Consider the following 16,671-nt stretch of genomic DNA (forward strand, 5'->3'; position numbering starts at 1 on the left):
TTTAATAGCAATATGAACATCACCAGATCTTATTTAGGTTTTTGGCTGGCTTGCCTCAACAAAGGAGCTTTTTAAACAAAGTTCTTAACAATTGCAGCAGCCAAGATAAATAAATGTTAAAAATGACAGGGCTAAGAGCCCAACTAAAGCAAACTCTGTTCTCCATGATGGTGACGTAAAACTTTAACTTTTTCTCAAGAAGAACTTTAGTAGATGTTATACAAAAATACATGTATTAAGTAATAAGCGTAGCTGGTGATGATGTTTGTAGAGTTGTTTAATCATCTGCTGATCATTTAAATGATTTAATCATTTGTTGTTCTTCAGGTTATTTCATTATAAAGCTGTGACTAAAGTTTTGTATGTTCTGTTCTTGTTTTTTCCCCTTCAGTATTTCTTCATTTGTTCATTGTTAATCCTCAATTATCATTTAATTAGTCAGTTAATTAATGAATTTACTTCAGCTTTGCTCCATGTTTCTTGAACACTCAGTAGTGTGGACACTTCAATTAAAACTGAAGTATAGGCTCTGGGGTTTAAAGGGTTAAAGGTGTGAGAGGTAAAAACGCTGTGTAAAAATGTATTTTAACAGTAATATACTGTTAATTTACACAACGGAAGTAGACTGTAAAAAAACAGTATATTGCTGGCAACCACAGCTGCCAGTAGATTACTGTTAAATCAAGGAAAAACAGTATTTTACTGTAAAACCTGAAGCTAATTTCTTCTGTGTGTCACCGTTGTGGAGGAGAGTAGAGCTAGTGTATGAGTTAAAGATGAACAATGAACTGCTGATGTTATTCTGCATGTTTCTTTATTTAAAGATAGCGGCTGTTTAGTGGCTGATGCAGTCAGAATCTCTCTGGTGATTCCAGATTTACATGTATGTGTGCTGTTGTGAAAAATAAGACATTAGAGTTAAACCGAACTTTTCTAATTAACTAAAATAAGTTATCATTATAAGTATGCTTCTAAGTATATACAGCACATTACTTCATAAACTCATTCAGCAGTTGACCAAGTTGAGGCAGTTGCTTTCAGTGAGCAAAATGAGTTCACTTGAGTATTGTGTAAATCAATGTAGTCCATGTATTTTTACAGCAACATACTGTAAAATAACAGTACATTGCTGGCAACTGCAGCTGCCAGTATTTTACTGTTTTTTAACGGGACAATTTTTAACAGTGTAGACCAAATATCGACGTGGTTGTTTTGCCCGTCAGATTTGGTCCACATTTAGCCCAGTATCAGACTTGAACATATGGTTAAAAAGAATTACATAAGTTCCTTACAAAATGTTTTACATCTATTGCTTTTTTTCCAGTCCAATGTAGAATGCAAAATATATTTATATAGCAATTTAGTGCCATTACATTTCAATAATGGCAAACAAATAACGACGTTACTGCTGTTAACTCCTTCTCTATTTTCCCTTCTGCTTCATGCACTGATGCATATACTTTTCATTTAAGTTGATTTATTAATAAGGCAAAAGATTGTAACAAATAATGTAAATTTAAATTTGAAGTATATCAACGTAAAAAAATAGATTAAATAAAATAGGGTAGAAAAAAACAAAATCGTAATACACTTTATAATGCCATTTTCTTTTATGATTTAATCTATTTATCTTATTATTAATAAATCATAAATGTACTATAATCCTATTTGCTGTAACAATAGGCTAAACAGGATGCTCATCAATACATATTTTTACAAATAAATTATAAGGTTAAATTATTTTACAAGTTATTAATTTCTACATCAATATAAAAACCAATACCTTCATTCCTTCTTACCTCGGGGGAGCTTTTTCATATTGCCCACTCACCAGACAACAACAATACAACATTTTTTTGTGATGTGTTTCATAGTTGAGAAAGCATATAGTGTATTTAAAAACAAAAAACATGGTTTTAAAAACCCAGGCTCTTTTACAATCAATATATTAAAATGAAAAATGTAAATAAAGTATTCTCTTGCTTTGCTTTGATCTTTTCTCTTACTCGCGTTGCTGCGTCCCTGACCTGTGTGAACAATATCGAGAGGTCAGTAAAACTGAACTCATTTCATTATGATTTGAAATCAGTGTAAAGTGCTGTCGATTGACGTGTTGTCCTTTTCCCTTTTAAATATGCCAAATTATCATATGTGATCTCCTCAACTGACAAGGGAAAAACGTCAAAAACATACTAGATGCTTTAAACTGATTACTGCAGTAGTGCAATGCAAAATGGAAAATTTAGGATTCAATAATGAATTTTAAATAAATATTTAAATAATTTTAGTTTTAGAGTGCAGGTCGATGCACACACATAGGCATAGAGCGCTATGATAATGCTAAATGATCATATATATTTTCTACAACCAACAAGTAGAATAATATGCAAAGATTTGCTATTCAAAAATTTGTTCATAATATAAAAAATACTGATGTCCATTGGCTCTAGTGCATTAAATAATAATTAATAATAACATTAAGATTTTTTTATCACAAAATATAGAAAATGGTATGTTGATATTTATTGAAGGTATCATTTCAATGTTTAAAATTCCAGCATTGTGAAAAACTAGTTACAATTATTGTAAATTTTATTATATCCATTAAAAACAATATGGGGGATTCTATATATGTTTGACATTAAAAGTAAATGTAAATTATATTAGAATTAAAGCTCTTTAAAACTGCAATTGTTTCCAGTATCTTATTTAGTTTTTATAATTCAGCTTTTGCCAATCATAAATGATTAAATGTTTTAATTTAGGGAATACAAAGATTTTTTTTTATTGTTTGTAAACTTACAATATGGATGAATTTAGTAATGTGTAAAAATAACACTAAATCATAGCAAGAAACCTCCTTATGGGTAATTACTAGATTGTAACTGAATTGGCAGTAACAATTTACAATTTTACAATTTCTTTAGCCAAACATTCTACTTGCTATAAATGCTAAGATCACTTGACACTGAAATCAGGATTAAAATATTTTTTTAATTGTCCAATATGTGATTTTTATTAGCAGTATTATAGTTATATGCATATATATTTTTTTAAATAAAAAAATAATTATAATTCTATATATTCTATTTATATTCTAATATCATACAAATAATATAAATAAATAAATAAATAATGAGGCTATTTATTATAAAATGAAATGTAATATTTATTATTTTTTAGAAATGAAAAAAATCATACTTTGATAATAATAATAATTTGATAATAATAATAATATAAATAATTATGATTGTTATTATTATTTTATATTATCATTATTATTATTAATAATAATAATATTAATAATAATAATAATAACAATAATAATATTGTTGTTGTTGTTGTTGTATTTGTTATTATTAGGATTTTTTTAAGTCTATTTTTACAATTTCATACATGTAAACCACTGCAGAAAGTTCTAACCGGCAGGCCCATTTCATATACAGTACATACTTAATAAATAACTTACTATAAATTAAAAGAATTAACGTATGCTTTTTGTTTTCACAAGCTTTGGAGATGTAACATAAATTCCGCTTTTTAATAAAAGGTCACCTATAGCTTTCGCCATGAGGCTGTGTTCAAAATGACATCAGTGTTTTTAAAGTGTACTGCAAAGGGAGCATAATTGTAAACATGAAGATCGCTAAAACTGAGTTGTAAAAATAGTTTGAAAGCAAATTACACCCAAGAAAGATGATCTTAATGCTTTTTTTATATTCAATAATTCCAACTTTGAATGTTAGAATGTTCTAAATGAATAGACCGTAGGGGGGATAAGTGGCAATAGAACACAGCCAGGAACTCTTCTGCGCGAGTCAGCGTGACGTGCGTGCGCGGGCTCATCATTTGAATTAAATAACGGACACAAGCAACGGGCGGAACGGTAATCAAAGGTAAGTAAGTTACGATATTCGACGTTTCACATGTTTTATTTGTCGTTTTACTTATAATTTATGTTGAATTGAACTTTAGATGTGTAACGTTTTACATTATAATAATTTTTTAATGAACACTTAACCACTTTATACGTTTTTATGTCGCCCTAGTGACGAGGTCATTGACAACAGCTAATGAATAATAGCTGTTTTGGTTATTTATTTGGCGATTTCAGCAAAATTACTTAATTTTATGTCTTCATTGCTTTCTAATCTTTGTAAAAATATAAGATGATCTGTTAAATCGACTTGGAATGAGCAAAAAATATTGCTCCGGCTATAACGTTAAAGGCTAACTTAACGTTATAAGAATTAAGCACTTCGCAAATAGCATTAATGGTGCTTATCATCGAGCTAACATTTTTTAACATGTAATAATCCTAACAAAGTGAATCGCTGTCGGTTCACGGTTTTGTTGCTCTGTTTGTAAATTGAGTGATGGTCTCCTCGCCAGAGAAGCTAGCAGCATTCAATGGGGAAGCTTTGCCATTTCGTAAGTTGTCTAACGTTACCCTATCGCTAGTCAAGTTAATTCTTTGTGGTTTTATTCTTTTCTGATTTCCTTTGTTCACAAACCATGCTTGTCTGTTTTTTTCTGATTGCTGTGCTATGTTCTGGTGTAAGTTTTTTTTTCCTGTTTATTAAAAATAATTTTGTCTACATCCTTCTCTTTCGATTCACGTTAATGCAGTTTACTCATAAAAGTATCTTTAAAAATGTTTGTAAACGCATTCATTTTTTTTTATTATATCATGAAGCTTTTTATAATTTCACAAGGAAATGCAATCCAAACAAGATCATTGGATTTCTCACAAAATACCATGCAACTTAATATACTGAGTGAGGAGTCAAAATTGTGGCTAGTTTATGGTACAGATACTGTGGATTGGACATTTATATTAATGGAATTGTACTTTGTAATAGTAGATACCAGGTGAGATGTCATACTGATTAACATGTTATTTTTCTTATAACTTTTTAATGGCAGTTTCGCTGGAATCTCCAATTGAAAACATCATCGTGTGCGCTTAGACTTCTGTTCCAGTTCTGACTACACCACACTCTGCTTATGTTGATCACTGACTACTATGTTCTCTGAAGGTATTCATTCATTCTTTTATTCATTCAGTCATTTATCCATTTTCTTTTCGGCTTAGTGCCTTTATTAATCTGGGGTCACCACAGCGGAATGAACCGCCAACTTATCCAGCACGTTTTTATGCAGCGGATGCCCTTCCAGCCTCAATCCATCTCTGGGAAACATCCACACTCATTCACTACGGACAATTTTAGCCTACCCAATTTACTTGTACCGCATATCTTTGGACAGTGGGGGAAACCGGAGCACCTGGAGGAAACCCACGCAAACTCCACACAGAGACGCCAACTGACCCAGCCAAGGCTCGAACCAACGACCTTCTTGCTGTGAGGCGCCACTGCAGCGCAGAATCTGAAGGTATTACTGTAGTAAAACAACAGCACCCATGACGGTAACGCTTTCTTTTACAATCCGCAAAGTACCCCTACAGTGAAATAACGGCGTGCTTTTCTGTACATATAGTGTACCTACACTGTAAAAAATTGCTGTTAAAAAACGGTCAGATTCTACGGTAAAATAATGTTTTTTCACTAAAACAGTAATATTCTGTTAAAAACAGTGCTTTCTGGGTAACATTTTTGTTTTCGAGAAAGTAACCAACTGCAGAAAACTGTGAGCTAACAGAGTTCAGATTCGATGTTTTGAAGTCTGTGTTTGAAATCACACTTTGTGCCCTTGTTCACTATTTCATACACTAGTTAACTAATATAGTTCACCTGACAGAGTTAATGAACACTAATGAGTGAATTCAGACACTGATGAACACCTGCTGTTAATAATTACAATTACTGAAGAAAATAAACAAGAAACACAAACAGTGACTTGAGTTACAACATTAAATAAAATAAAATAAAATAAAACACCTTCAGTCTCAGCAGAGGATCATTAAACAACTCCACAAACAACAGCAGACACACACTTATTACTGACTGATTTGACTTCCATACTATTCTCATTGAGATCCAACAGAAATTAAGGTGTTTTTTGTGTCACCGTAATGGAGTGAGGGGCTGATTTAGTTGGGTTCTTCACCCTTGAACTCTTTTAAGAAGACTTTCCATCTACTTGAATACAGAGTTTACAAAACGTTTGTACTATAGCAATAAAGTTGGGAAGTCAATAAATAGAGAAATCTATTTGTCTGAAATTAGTTCTGATAAATGTGTTGGTATAAATCTGGATGAAGGGCCTCATGCAATAGATTTTATGCTTAGTTACAGGTATTAATTTAATTAATGAGAAGTGGAAACAGAAAACTCCGTAATTACTTAACAGTTAAGTTATGACAAATACACACTCAGACCTCATGAATCTGACCTTGTATCTCAACAATGGTAACATCTCAAATGTTTCATGCAATGCATGCTGGGAGTGGCACTGTACAAATATCCCAGCATGCATTTCGGTATAAATAAATGTTGTATAATGGTCTCACAGTTTTCTTTATTTGTGTTTGATTCTGCTGTTGTTTATGTTTAGACTTTCAGTTGCCTGTTTGTGAGTTAAACTGTTAATTTTGTTTTCACCATTATTGAGGTTCATATGCTGATTATTGATGTCTCTTTGAGTGTGATTTACACCATAGAGCAGTGTTATTGTCCAAGGTATTCTTAAAAACTTCCAGAAATCATTGCCATATATATACATATAATGTAAAACAATAGATTTAACATTGAATAGGAGCAGTAAATTTTATTATACTAAATGAGAACAGACTCTGCCATTTAATGGCAACATGAACATCACCAGATCTTATTTAGGTTTTTGGCTGGCTTGCCACAACAAAGGAGCTTTTTAAACAAAGTTCTTAACAATTGCAGCAGCCACGATATATAAATGATAAAAATGACAGGGCTGAGAGCCCAACTAAAGCAAACTCTGTTCTCCATGATGGTGACGTAAAACTTTCACTTTTTCTCAAGAAGAACTTTAGTAAATGTTATACAAAAATACATGTGTTAAGTAATAAGTGTAGCTGGTGATGATGTTTGTAGAGTTGTTTAATCATCCGCTGATCATTTAAATGATTTAATCATTTGTTGTTCTTCAGGTTATTTCATTATAAAGCTGTGACTAAAGTTTTGTTTGTTCAGTTCTTGTTTTTTCCCTTCAGTATTTCTTCATTTGTTCATTGTTAATCCTCAATTATCATTTAATTAGTCAGTTAATTAATGAATTTACTTCAGCTTTGCTCCATGTTTCTTGAACACTCAGTAGTGTGGACACTTCAATAAAAACTGAAGTATATGCTCTGGGGTTTAAAGGGTTAAAGGTGTGAGAGGTAAAAACACAGTGTAAAAATGTATTTTAACAGTAATATACTGTTAATTTACACTACGGAAATAGACTGTAAAAAAACAGTATATTGCTGGCAACCACAGCTGCCAGTAGATTACTGTTAAATCAAGGAAAAAACAGTATTTTACTGTAAGACCTGAAGCTAATTTCTTCTGTCTGTCACCGTTGTGGAGGAGAGTAGAGCCAGTGTATGAGTTAAAGATGAACAATGAGCTGCTGATGTTATTCTGCATGTTTCTCTGTTTAAAGACAGCGGCTGTTTAGTTGCTGATGCAGTCAGAATCTCTCTGGTGATTCCAGATTTACATGTATGTGTGCTGTTGTGAAAAATAAGACATTAGAGTTAAACCAAACTTTTCTAATTAACTAAAATAAGTTATCATTATAAGTATGCTTCTAAGCATATATAGCACATTACTTCATAAACTCATTCAGCAGTTGACCAAGTTGAGGCAGTGAGTTCAGTGAGTTCAGGAAATGAGTTCACTTGAGTATTGTGTAAATCAATGTAGTCCATGTATTTTTACAGCAACATACTGTAAAATAACAGTACATTGCTGGCAACTGCAGCTGCCAGTATTTTACTGTTTTTTAACGGGACAATTTTTAACAGTGTACGCAAACGTTAATTTTATGTACAGAAAAGTACACCGTTATTTCACTGTACTTACGAGGTAGATTTCATGCTGAATATCTGGTTGTTACCCCCTTATTACCCAAGCATTACAGTTTGTTCCCTTACCTACACATACCTACACATACGTTCATTATACTTATACAATACGTACTGAAAAGTACACGGTAATTTCACTGTACCTATGCGGTACTTTGCGGGTTGTAAAAGAAAGTTTTACCTACATTATAAACATTATATATATATATATATATATATATATATATATATATATATATATATATATATATATATAAATCCAAAGTAATTGTCTTAAAACCATGCACATTTGAATTTTAATGAGAATGAGAATTAGATTTTTACTTGTCCTGCCAACTTTTTCTCTGGCCTACCAAAAAAATATAAAAGATAATTTTAAGCCATTAATTAAGATAAGTTTTTAACCACATGTTTAAAATTGTGTATCAAAAGAAGACAAATGTATACTAGTTGTCCATATATTAACTTTTTTTATTCAGTAATATAACTTTTTTAACAATTTAGATTTTAATGAAGGTTGAAGGTTCCAGATTACCAGTTAACTATTCATAAATTGGGAGTCTTATTCAATTATACTTGAACCGTATTAGTAAAAAGAGTGTTACTGAACAGTACTTATATTGTTTTTTACCTTTACAAATTGTCAGTAGTCAGCACATGCTCTATTAGGGAGATTGTTAGTTGTATAAATCAAAAGCATCATGTTTTTTAGCACTGTGGTATGAGCTTGGTGAAATGATCTTTAATTTGATATTAATAATCTGTTATTGACTTATTAAAGTGAATGCTTGCAAAAAAAAAAAATTATCAGCAGAACTTTGGGTGTAATCAAGAGATTCTGGTGACTCATAAAATTAAGATGGAGAGCAGGAAATAAAAAATATGAATGTGAGACATAAAGGAAATCTGCATTTTTTTAATTGATACTATAATACAAAGGAGAAATAAGTTTTCTACTGAACTGAAATATATTTTCTGCCATTGACGTAACAACTGTAAGCTACTCGCATGAAAAAACTATAGTAAAAATATGTTTTTGAACCATACTACAGTTTATTGCTAATATATATATATATATATATATATATATATATATATATATATATATATATATATATATATATATATATATATATATAATTTGTTTTTCACGCTAATAATGTTATCTTTCAGATCATCATCCTCATCATGATCATCATTGGTATTATTAATATTATGATTAAATTAGGATTTTTTTCATTTCCTAATATATAATAAAAAATACATTTTATAATAAACAGCCTCATTATTCATTTATTCATATGATTAATATATGAATATAGAATACGTGTTAGCTTTTGTAAGTGATTTGATTTAGTATATGTCACATTCTCAATATTATTAGTCAGTAATATATATGTCAGTTAATATAAAAAGCGAGTGCATGTTTTTGGCAAAACTAATATTTTTAGTATTTTTATTTTAAATGCGTGCTTGTAAAACAATATTATTTGCACAAATAAATGATGGGGTTCTTCTTTTAAAAAAGTAGTTTCTCCCCGTTTAAAACATATGGGCCTTTTACGATATAACTAACGTGGTTCAAGAGATGGGTAAGCGACAGAGAATTTTGGGAAACATTCGTCACTACATAGTTCTTTCCCCAAACAATGCATCGTATGATAGTGCAGTGGTGAGTTGTTTGAGAAACGCAGCCCTGCTGGTGTGTTATGAATTGCATGTTTAAAATGACTGAGACATTTATTGGCGGTGTAACCATTAAGCTTAAATAGGCTGAGCATATTTTTATTAATATTAAAACACATTAATAAAAACTAGCCACCCTTTGATTTTTTTTTCGTTTCTGTATATTTTTATCAAACAAAAAATGCAATGAATTGTTTATTTTGGTTTTCATTTTATTAGAATAAATATAATTATTAGGCGACACAACTTCTACACTGGCTCTTGCATTTTTACATATCCTACAGAAAGACTTTTTTGGCTCAAAGACATATGCCTGTTAATTTCAGCGCTGTATTTTGACAGATTTCGCAAAAGCTTCAGCTATTCTACCTGTCAGCTGGTACCGTTTTGGGACTGTGTGGCGTCTGTATCAAGTGTCTGGATGACAGCGAGAGAGAACGAGATGAGATCAGACCCCAGATTCGATGTGTGGCCTCATGTCAAAGTTACTTTACTGCATTTTTTTAAAAATATTGGCTCATCTAAATTAACTTTTCGTTCGATTAAAAGCCGAAATATTGCCAGACAGACAAAGCAACTTTCTGTTCAGTGATAACATACGCACACACACAGAATACACTCTTGTCGGCCTATTCATTATTGATTTTTTAACAATAAACGCATAATAAACAAGTGCAAAACAGAAGAGCTGAACTTCGGAAAAAGTAATCACTGCGGATGCCGCAATGGTTGCTTTGTTTCTCTGCAGTTGGCTAGGCTTATTAATGGCGCTGCATTGCTTCATCACTCGTTTTAATAAAAAAGATTATTTATTATTTAAAATTGTAAGATGATGGTCGCGTGATTTTTAAAATGAGAGTATGCATTGCGGATTTATGGCTATTGATCTTATCTACCGGCGACCCACCCAGAGTTAAACATCAAGTATAGGTGCGTTAAAGGTGCATGTATAAATTAGTTGTGTTGCCCCCAGATTCTGCAAATAAATCATATGAATAAATAAATACTAGGCGATTTATTATAAAATGAAATTTAATATTTATTATATATTATGAAATTTAAAAATAATAATTCAATAATACTAATGATGATAATGATGATAATAACTATTATTTTTATTTTTGTGTATTAGAAGTGAAGAAAAAAACATAATTTAATAATAATATTAATGATGATGATGGAGATTCTTGTTGTTGTTGTTGTTGTTGTTGTTGTTGTTGTTGTTATTATTATTAATAATAATAATAAGTAGGGTATTGTTTATTTATTTTTAGAAAAGTCTACTTTTACAATTTGACACTTGTAAACCAGAGCAGAAAGTTCTAACCGGCAGGCCCATGTCATATGCAGTACAGATATTTAATAAATAACCTACTATAAATTAAAATAATTCACGCATGCTTTTTGTTTTCACAAGCTTTGGAAATGTAACATAAATTCCGCTTTTAAATAATAGGTCACCTATAGCTTTCACTTGAGGCTGTGTTCAAAATGACATCAGTGTTTTTAAAGTGCACTGCAAAGGGAGCACAACTGTAAATATGAAGATCGCTAAAACTAAACTGTAAATATAGGTAAAAAGCAAATTACACCTAAGAGAGATGATCTTAATGCTTTTTTATTTTTAATCATTCAATGTTTAAATGTTATATTGTTCTAAATGAATAGGGCATAGGGGGATAAGTAAAAACTTAAAATTCTTTCTGTCATTAATTACAAACTCTCCCGTCGTTCCAACCTTTAGAACACACATTTAAATATTTTAAAATATATGATATATATATATATATATACACTGTAAAAAATTGCTGTTAAAAAACGGTCAGATTCTTCAGTAAAATAATGTTTTTTCACTAAAACAGTAATATTCTGTTAAAAACAGTGCTTTCTAAATAACATTTTTGTTTTCGAGAAAGTAACCAACTGCAGAAAACTGAGCTAACAGAGTTCAGATTCGATGTTTTGAAGTCTGTGTTTGAAATCACACTTTGTGTCCTTGTTCACTATTTCATACACTAGTTAACTAATATAGTTCACCTGACAGAGTTAATGAACACTAATGAGTGAATTCAGACACTGATGAACACCTGCTGTTAATAATCACAATTACTGAAGAAAATAAACAAGAAATACAGTGACTTGAGTTACAACATTAAATAAAATCAAATAAAATAAAACAGCTTCAGCCTCAGCAGAGGATCATTAAACAACTCCACAAACAACAGCAGACACACACTTATTACTGACTGATTTGACTTCCATACAATTCTCAATGAGATCCAACAGAAATTAAGGCGTTTTTTTATGTCACCGTAATGGAGTGAGGGGCTGATTTAGTTGGGCTCTTCACCCTTGAACTCGTTCAATAAGACTTTCCAATTGCTGTAATACAGAGTTTACAAAACGTTGGAACCATAGCAATAAAGTTGGGAAGTCAATAAATAGAGAAATCTATTTGTCTGAAATTAATTCTTATAAATGTTTTGTTATATATCTGGAAGAAGGGCCTCATGCAATAGATTTTATGCTTAGATGCAGGTATTAATTTAATTAATGAGAAGTGGAAACAGAAAAGATACCTCTGTAATTACTTATCAGTTAAGAAAAAACATACAAAAACAGTTCAGTTATGACAAATACACACTCAGACCTCATGAATCTGACCTTGTATCTCAACAATGGTAACATCTCAAATGTTTCATGCTGCAATGCATGCTGGGAGGGGCACGGTACAAATATCCCAGCATGCATTGCGGTATAAATAAATGTTGTATAATGGTCTTACAGTTTTCTTTATTTGTGTTTGATTCTGCTTTTGTTTATGTTTAGACTTTCAGTTGCCTGTTTAGTTAAACTGTTAATTTTGTTAGTTGTCACCATTATTGAGGTTCATATGCTGATTATTGATGTCTCTTTGAGTGCAATTTACACCATAGAGCAGTGTTATTGTCCAAGATATTCTTAAAAACTTCCAGAAATCATTGCCATATATAGACATATAATGTAAAACAATAGATTTATCATTGAATAGGAGCAGTAAATTATATTATACTAAATGAGAACAGACTCTGCCATTTAATAGCAACATGAACATCACCAGATCTTAAGGTTTTTGGCTGGCTTGCCACAACAAAGGAGCTTTTTAAACAAAGTTCTTAACAATTGCAGCAGCCAAGATATATAAATGTTAAAAATGACAGGGCTAAGAGCCCAACTAAAGCAAACTCTGTTCTCCATGATGGTGACGTAAAACTTTCACTTTTTCTCAAGAAGAACTTTAGTAGATGTTATACAACAATACATGTATTAAGTAATAAGTGTAGCTGGTGATGATGTTTGTAGAGTTGTTTAATCATCCGCTGATCATTTAAATGATTTAATCATTTGTTGTTCTTCAGGTTATTTCATTATAAAGCTGTGACTAAAGTTTTGTATGTTCTGTTCTTGTTTTTTCCCTTCACTATTTCTTCATTTATTCATTGTTAATCCTCAATTATCATTTAATTAGTCAGTTAATTAATGAATTTACTTAAGCTTTACTCCATGTTTCTTGAACACTCAGTAGTGTGGACACTTCAATTAAAACTGAAGTATATGCTTTGGGGTTTAAAGGGTTAAAGGTGTGAGAGGTAAAAACACAGTGTAAAATACTGTAAAAAGTAATATACTGTTAATTTACACAACGGAAGTAGACTGTAAAAAAACAGTATATTGCTGGCAACCACAGCTGCCAGTAGATTACCGTTAAATCAAGGAAAAAACAGTATTTTACTGTAAAACCTGAAGCTAATTTCTTCTGTGTGTCACCGTTGTGGAGGAGAGTAGAGCCAGTGTAAGAGTTAAAGATGAACTGCTGATGTTATTCTGCATGTTTTTTTTCTATTTAAAGATAGCGGCTGTTTAGTTGCTGATGCAGTCAGAATCTCTCTGGTGATTCCAGATTTACATGTATGTGTGCTGTTGTGAAAAATAAGACATTAGAGTTTAACCGAACTTTTTTAATTAACTAAAATAAGTTATCATTATAAGTATGCTTCTAAGCATATATAGCACATTACTTCATAAACTCATTCAGCAGTTGACCAAGTTGAGGCAGTTGCTTTCAGTGAGCAAAATGAGTTCAGTTGAGTATTGTGTATATCAATGTAGTCCATGTATTTTTACAGCAACATACTGTAAAATAACAGTACATTGCTGGCAACTGCAGCTGCCAGTATTTTACTGTTTTTTAACGGGACAATTTTTAACAGTGTATATATATATATATAGCAATTAAATTATGAAAATTGTGAGATTAAAGCTAGTCCTATAGTCCAGAGATCCGGTCCCCGCGTCAGGTCAGGTGCGCCCGAAAATAAAACGTGGACACGGCGATGGAGGCGCACTCAACTCACAAGGGAGAAAAGTGGGTGACATGAGACGATCAGCTTAATTAATTACATGTTTTGGTCAACTAAATCTTTAAACACAACTCTCTTGAGCTCTAAAAGGAAGAAACGCAGAAGAAATTTGCTGTTAAATAAATTTTAGCAGAGACTCAACTGCCAGTCATTTTCACATTAGTTGTTCGGGAAGATGTAGCCTAATAAAATGTTTTAATAAAAATAAATAGTTCACTGCACAGTCCCACAGTAGGCTACACTATAAATATTATTTTAATTTATTCATTATTATTATTATTATTATTATTATTACTATGATTACAATTAAGCTAAATTTGACAACGCATAGCCCTTTGAATGTTTGCTTTCATTTTGACATTGCTAAAAAGCGCACTTTTACAGTTGTGTAGAGAAACATCCCATATGCAGCAGCAGTCTAGGTATAATAAATGCCTTTTGCATTTAAAGATGACCAGCCTGCGAAGTCAAGTTTGCAGTGTTATAAATGGAATAGGTATATAGTGTTTAAGTGCAATTACAGCGGATCAACCGAGAAACCTCTCACAATCTTTTAAAAATGTGTAATTAAGGCTATACTGCTATTTGCTTATGCAAAATTAAACAACATTAAATATATTACAGCATATCGAATTTGTTTTGACTTGTAGCTCATGGCCCTAAAATAAAAATAACCTGAAAACAAGTTATTAAAATTTAAATAACTAAAAATGTTAATTTATTATAAATTAATAAATAAAATGACGGGTAGGCCTAGTAACCTAATGGTTTATGATGGTTTACAAATGACAAGCAGACAATATCACGAAAAAAAAACACTTACGATAGCATAAGATAAATCTTTATTTTTACATTTAAAATGATGAAAAAAGTTTTATAGCCTATTAAGTTGCCTGTTATCCGTGCCAAACAAATTTTCACGGTAATAACTGAATTTAGGCATATTTTTTAGGTATTTTTCTGGCTACACTAATGCCTTAAAATGTAACGAAGTAATTGTTTTGAATGACATTAGGGTAACATTTAGCTTTTCCCTAACACTGATGTTGGTTGGATAATAGGCTCCGCAAAGCGGGATGACTCGGTTAAGCTGATTTATATTTATTTACCGGTTATACGAATAGTCTGATCGTGGGTCAGCTTGCATGTGTGGGCATAATTTGACGTCTTTACCTAAAACTTTAAACATTCATATGCCTGCTATTTGAAATAAAATTGAAATAAATAAGGAGAAAAACATATGATTTAAAGCACTCGTTTGGCACTGAAGCCATGATCCGTCTGCATTAATAAGCGGTATCGTTGCATTACCATCATTAATAAAATCAGTAATAGCGACAATGTGCATATTAATATTACTATTAAAACGTATAATACTGCCTTAGGTCAGTAACAAAGTAAAGGAATAATAAATGTGAATAAATAGCCTAAATGAAAGGAACAAGAGAGACCAAAATCAGCCACCAGGTCTAGTGCCCCCCTATGGATTAAAAATGCCCCCTCAGTTCTGATTCCTGGCGCCGGGCCTGGATGTGAGTCTAGTTACCTGCATGAAAAACAGGTAGTAATAGAAACTTTTTTTTATTACGTGTTTGAGGCCATATTTGACTACAAATGTGCAGTCAGTAGGCTACTTCAACTTTTACCAGAGTTGTTTTAAGCATCAGTATCACTTTTTCTTGAGTAGGATGTGTGTATTTTGCCATCTCTTTCCATTTCTTAAAAATAAATAATAATACAATAAAAAGTATGGTTAAATTAACTGAAATGTGTCCTTAAACAAAAACGTGTGTATCATGCAGTCAAAATAGCATTTATTATTTGAATGTCACGTTAATTTTCTTAAAATAACACATAAGGATGTGCATTATATCAACTAAAACAGAGTTTTTCTTTGTTATAGCAGGTGCAGCCAAACTGCGACACAACAGCCACCGAATTTACAGGGCCTTGAGAGATCACCTGTACGGTGTGGCGGTGGCAGACGCAGAGCTGAAAACACTATCTGATGCTTTTGTTGTTGTTAATGTTAAATTGACCAATACATGTTTTGTCATTACTTTTGTCTGCAAATATTAGGCTAATAAATAATATTTTTAAACAAAATGTTGAATTTCTGAATTATGTGAATTTTCTAAAACGTTTATAAAGGTATTTCTCACAACCAGATTTCGACTTAAAATTGACGTATTTTCGACGACATGAAAAAGACGTCTTTTCACCTTTCACTTTCCCACCTGTTTTCCACGTTGTTTGGACGTCTTACAATTACGTCTTTTCGACGACATGAAAAAGACGTCTTTTCACCTTTCACATTCCCACCTGTTTTCCACGTTGTTTGGACGTCTTACAATTACGTCTTTTCGACGACGTTAAAAAGACGTAGTTTCGTCTTTCACTTTCCCACCTGTTTTCCACGTTGTTTGGACGTCTGACAAAGTCGTCTTTTCGACGTCTTTTCGACGAACTATTGCTGGGTGGGGGATGTGATGGCATGGTTCTGCATCCTATTTGAATGTGAAGATGTATAAAAATCAAAGAGGGGTGACTCAGTGACGCAGTGGGTATTGCTGTCGC

At 31.7% G+C, this 16,671-nt stretch overlaps 2 long non-coding RNA genes across 4 annotated transcripts in view; one reads left to right on the forward strand and one right to left on the reverse strand.

Moving 5' to 3' along the window:
• The window catches only part of LOC137491172 (uncharacterized), a 122,382-nt gene extending 110,329 nt beyond the window's left edge, over window positions 1-12,053 (reverse strand). The window contains exons 1-2 of one of the 2 annotated variants that reach the window (XR_012402798.1): window positions 11,732-12,053; window positions 5,505-5,753 (exon numbers count right to left, since the gene is read on the reverse strand). This is a non-coding gene — a long non-coding RNA (uncharacterized lncRNA). Of the gene's footprint in view, window positions 1-5,504; window positions 6,032-11,731 lie in introns of those variants that run through there. The other variant, XR_011011155.2, reaches the window with a different exon arrangement.
• On the forward strand, window positions 3,845-16,192 carry LOC137491144 (uncharacterized). 2 transcript variants are annotated; one of them, XR_012402758.1, is made up of 5 exons: window positions 3,845-3,896; window positions 4,375-4,431; window positions 4,927-5,039; window positions 5,164-5,394; window positions 15,998-16,192. It is a non-coding gene; the product is annotated as an uncharacterized lncRNA (long non-coding RNA). The 2 variants fall into 2 exon arrangements; XR_012402760.1 differs by having other exon boundaries at window positions 5,269-5,394.
• Window positions 16,193-16,671: the final 479 nt, after the last annotated feature.

The sequence above is a fragment of the Danio rerio genome, chromosome 4 (genome assembly GCF_049306965.1).
Source record: "Danio rerio strain Tuebingen ecotype United States chromosome 4, GRCz12tu, whole genome shotgun sequence".
Lineage (NCBI taxonomy): Eukaryota > Metazoa > Chordata > Actinopteri > Cypriniformes > Danionidae > Danio > Danio rerio.